Raw genomic sequence first — 5,075 nt, 5'->3', positions numbered from 1 at the left:
GAAACGGGGCCACCTTGGCCTGCCCGGGGCCTGGGAGGCACCTGTGGACTCCAGGTGGGGGCTCACCTGTGCAGGCCATTCTCGCAGCCCACTGGACATGTGTGAGCTGTGATGGCCTGAGGTCTCCACTCAGGGTCGTCCCAGCCTCAGGCTGACTCGTGCCAGTGGGGACTTCTCCTTCAAGTTCACATACAACCCGACAAACTGAACATTTTGGTCCATCTCCTGTTCCTGCCCAGCCCTGAATTCCTGTAATTTCAGAATGAGGTCAATGTCATCCACATTCAGAGGTCACTTCCCAGAAGTCTCAGGCCAGAGCTCCCAGGGATGGCTGGGAGCGTCCCCTTGGGTGAATAGGGTGGGGGAAGCGAGGAACCTGAGATGGGGGGACCTCAGCCTTGGGGAGGCAGAGCTGGCTGCAGACCATGCCGTGTGCAGTAGGGGCAGCGGGTGGGGCCATGTGCAGCTGCCTCTGCCACCTTCTCCAGGGCTCTATCTCCCCAGCCCAAAGCTGGGTGCCCACCTGTCACTGACTCCCAGGCCCCACCCCAGGCAGCCCTGCTCTGCTTCCTGTCTCTCTGGGATCCTCCTGCGAGCAAGGGCTACAAGCACCCTTTAGCATCCACTAATGTCACTGAGGCCCAGCTGGGACTTGAACCCAGGGCTCTCCTGCTCCAGAACCAGGGACGACAGCTGCTCCAGGGGCCCCAGAGCCAGCAGGCTGTGGTGGGGGAGGCGTGAAGGGCAAGGGCCAAGGGTCCCCACTCTGGGCTCCCACACTGGGCACAGCCCTCTGGCCCTCTGAGTCCTTAGCACCCGCACCTGCTCAGAGGGGCACAGGTGGGCTGCCGCCCAGCCCACTTCCCAGCAGGCCCTGGGCCCTCAGTCCTGGCCCCGGCAGTGGTGCCTCTGCTGACCTCTGCCCCGTGGGGTGACACCGCTCTTGCCACACCAACAATTGCGAGATGGACTCGGTGGTCATCTCCATCAATGGCTACACGTCTGTGTACGCAGCCATAGTGATCTACTCCATCATCGGCTTCCACACCACCCAGCGCTACGACGACTGCTTCAGCAAGTGAGTGGTCCCGCCCCCGTCACGCCCCACGCATGGCATCATCCTGGCTCTGCTCCAAGGAAAATCCTGCACCTCATGAACGCCTTTGACCGGAGGGCAAGGTGACCCAGGAGAACTTCGCGGAGATGCAGCGCTGGTGGAATGCCACGGACCCCGCGGCCTACGCCCAGCTCACGTTCCAGAGCTGCGACATGAACTCCTTCCTCTTGGAGGCAGGTCCCGGCACCCCGGCAAGCAGGAGGCAGAAGTGCCCCTGCCGGCCCCTCAGGTTGCACCTGGGGCTGCCATCAACTTCCCTTTGGTCGCCACGATGCTGGCCGTGGCACATCCTGCTGCTGCTCGGCTCCCCACACACTGCCTCCTCTCTGTTTGGGAGCCCCCAGGTTGTGGTGGTGTCACCACTTCCGGGCTGGCGGCTCCCACAGTGCAGAGCTTGGTGCCAGGATGTGGCGTCACCCGTTGTCAGCTGTGTGTCACCTCCTGGGCCCCAGGTGGCTGCCGGTGTAGCCCATCCCAGCCCAGGCGCCCTCAGCTGCTCCTTGCTCTGCCGGGGCCGGGTGCCATGCACCCTCACCTCCTGGCCCGCAGATCCGCTTTACCCGTGTATCTGGAGCCAACAGGCTGCCTAGGATCAGCCTCATTCTCGCTTGGTGTGGTTCAGTGGGATGTGCGCTGACAGGGTGACAGTGTGGCCATCAGGGACTGACAGGCCCTGGGTGACTGGGTGCCATCGTGCAGGGTATGGAGGGCACAGGCCTGGCCTTCATTGTCTTCACAGAGGCCATCACCAAGATGCCGGTGTCGCCACTGTGGTCCATGCTGTTCTTCTTCATGCTCTTCTGCCTGAGCCTGTCGTCCATGTTTGGGAACATGGAGGGCGTGGCCATGCCACTGCAGGACCTCAAGCTCATCCCTGCCAAGTGCCCTAAGGAGCTGCTCACAGGTGCTTGTGCCATGGGGGGCCCAGCTGTGTCCCCTTCCCACTGGGTCACAGGTTGGGACCCGCTCGGCTCTGTTTCTCTGTAGGCCTCATCTGCCTTGGGACCTACCTCTTGGCCCTCATCTTCACACTGAACTCTGGCCAATACTGGTTCTCCCTGCTGGACAGATATGAGGGCTCCATCCCCCTGCTCATCATTGCATTCTGCTAGATGTTCGGATCCTCTATGTGTATGGCATTGACAGGTACGAGGGAGGAGGCAGCAGGGAGCTGGGCCGGGGCCAGCCTCAGGGGGTGCAGGGCAGACAGCAGAGAAGCAGCCCTGAGTCCCAGGAGGGGGCTCTGCAGGGCCCCCCAGGGGGCAGTCCATGCCCCTCTGGCTTCCAGATTCTCCTACACCTAGCTGTGCAGAGCGAGCACTGACAGCAGCATTGGGAGACTGCCCAGAACTTGGGGTGTATGAGCATGGAGGCCACAGCAAGAGCAGGCCCTCTGCCACATGGCCGAGCAAGAGCCTTGGTCTGGGTCCCCCACAGCAGCCTGGGTGCAGATACAGCAGAGGAACGAGGGGTGGGTGGGCAGTGGGGCTGGGGTCCTCAGCCCGGGGTACCTATGTTGTAGTGGGGGGCTGTTATCTCCCTGGAGCTCCAGGCCTTTCCAGAGGGAGGGCCTTCAGCCCCCACTTAGCCAGACATCTGGGCACTCACCTTGCTGGGTGGGGTGGCCACCAGACAGCAGCCTGAGAAGCTATAAAGGCAAGCTGCTTCTGAGAACCGGTGTGCAGGCACAGGTGTACAGCTATAGGTGAGCAGGCCAGGTGTGTGAAGGCCAGGCATTTGCAGGCCTGGTGTACAGGTACAGGCATGCAGAGGCACAGGTGTGCAGGCACAGGTGTGTGCAGGCCAGGTGTGTGTAGGCCAGGCATGCAGAGGCCAGGTGTACAGGTACAGGTGTGCAGAGGCACAGGTATGTACAGGTACAGGCATGCAGAGGTACAGGTGTGCAGGCACAGGTGTGTGGAGGCCAGGTGTGCAGAGGCCAGGTGTGCAGGCACAGATGTGTACAGGCACAGGTGTGTGCAGGCCAGGTGTGAAGAGGCCAGGTGCACAGGTACAAGTGTGCAGGCACAGGTGTGCACAAGCCAAGTGTGCAGAGTCCTGGTATACAGGTACAGGTGTGCAGGCACAGGTGTGTGGAGGCACAGGTGTGTACAGGTACAGGCGTGCAGAGGTACAGGTGTGCAGGCACAGGTGTGTGGAGGCCAGGCGTGCAGAGGCCAGGTGTGCAGGCACAGATGTGTACAGGCACAGGTGTGTGCAGGCCAGGTGTGAAGAGGCCAGGTGCACAGGTACAGGTGTGCAGGCACAGGTGTGTGGAGGCACAGGTGTGTGTAGACCAGGAGTGTAGAGGCCAGTTGTACAGGCACAGGCGTGCAGAGGCCAGGTGTACAGGTACAGGTGTGCAGAGGTACAGGTGTGCAGGCACAGGTGTGCAGAGGCACAGGTGTGTACAGGTGCAGGCGTGCAGAGGCCAGGTGTGCAGGCACAGATGTGTACAGGCACAGGTGTGAAGAGGCCAGGTGTGAAGAGGCCAGGTGCACAGGTACAAGTGTGCAGGCACAGGTGTGCACAAGCCAAGTGTGCAGAGTCCTGGTATACAGGTACAGGTGTGCAGGCACAGGTATGTGCAGGCCAGGTGTGTGTAGACCAGGAGTGTAGAGGCCAGGTGTACAGGTACAGGTGTGCAGAGGCACAGGTGTGTACAGGTACAGGCGTGCAGAGGTACAGGTGTGCAGGCACAGGTGTGCAGAGGCACAGGTGTGTACAGGTACAGGCGTGCAGAGGTACAGGTGTGCAGGCACAGGTGTGTGGAGGCCAGGCGTGCAGAGGCCAGGTGTGCAGGCACAGATGTGTACAGGCACAGGTGTGTGCAGGCCAGGTGTGAAGAGGCCAGGTGCACAGGTACAGGTGTGCAGGCACAGGTGTGTGGAGGCACAGGTGTGTGTAGACCAGGAGTGTAGAGGCCAGTTGTACAGGCACAGGCGTGCAGAGGTGCAGGTGTGCAGAGGTACAGGTGTGCAGGCACAGGTGTGCAGAGGCCAGGTGTGTGCAGATATAGGTATGCCCAGGCGTGCACAGGCCAAGTGTGGAGCAGCCATGTGTGCAGGTACAAGTGTGCAGCTGAGGGGCAGGCCAATGTACACAGGGTTGGCCACGCTCTGGTAACATGCAGTGTGGGTTTGGCCGTGCGCATGGCCCCACAACTGTGCAGCTGTGCTTGGCACTGTACATGTCCACACGTCCATCTGTGAAAGGCCCGGAGTACAGGGAAAGGCAGGCAGTCAGTGTCTCACCCAGGTCAGTCGACACCGTCCCAGACTCTGTCTCCAGGTTCAACAAAGACATTGAATTCATGATTGGGCACAAGCCCAACATCTTCTGGCAGCTGATGTGGTGGGTTGTCAGCCCCCAGATCATGCTGGTCATCTTCCAATTCTACTTTGTGGTCAAAGTCAGCAAGGAGCTGACCTACAGTGTCTGGGACCCCAGCTACATGAGTGCCTAGGGCCACCCATGCCGGAAGGGTCACAGGTTGGGGCGGAGGCCCTGCATGTGCTCAGGGGAGGGTTGCAGTTTGGGGTGGAGGCCATACGTGTGCTCAGGGCAGGGTCAAAGGTCAGGGTGGAGGCCATGCATGTGCTCAGTGGAGGGTCACAGTTCAGGGTAGAGGCCCTATGTGTGCTCAGACGAGGGTTGCAGGTCAGGGCGGAGGCCATTAGTATGCTCAGGGGAGGGTCACAAGGTCAGGGAAGAGGCCCTGCATGTGCTCACCTCTGGCCTGGTTCTCCCCCAGGAGGAGTTCCACAAATCCCGGCAGGTCAGGTACCTGCCCTGGGTGTACATGGTGGTGGTGGTCATGGCCTGCATGCCCAGCCTCGTCATCCCCTGCTTTGCCATCTACAAGCTCATCAGGGGCCACTGCCAGCAGCCAGGGGACCAGCAGGGCCTGTTCAGCACGCAGTCCACGGCTTCCATGAATGGGGACCTCAAGTACTGA

At 61.1% G+C, this 5,075-nt stretch overlaps 1 pseudogene; it reads left to right on the top strand.

The window, feature by feature from the left end:
* The first annotated feature begins 935 nt into the window (after positions 1 to 935).
* LOC133755197 (sodium-dependent neutral amino acid transporter B(0)AT1-like) lies at positions 936 to 5,075 on the top strand (annotated as a pseudogene).

The sequence above is a fragment of the Lepus europaeus genome, unplaced genomic scaffold, assembly GCF_033115175.1.
Source record: "Lepus europaeus isolate LE1 unplaced genomic scaffold, mLepTim1.pri SCAFFOLD_3_1, whole genome shotgun sequence".
In the NCBI taxonomy this organism is placed as follows: domain Eukaryota; kingdom Metazoa; phylum Chordata; class Mammalia; order Lagomorpha; family Leporidae; genus Lepus; species Lepus europaeus.
This window is presented reverse-complemented; position numbering and strand designations above follow the sequence as displayed.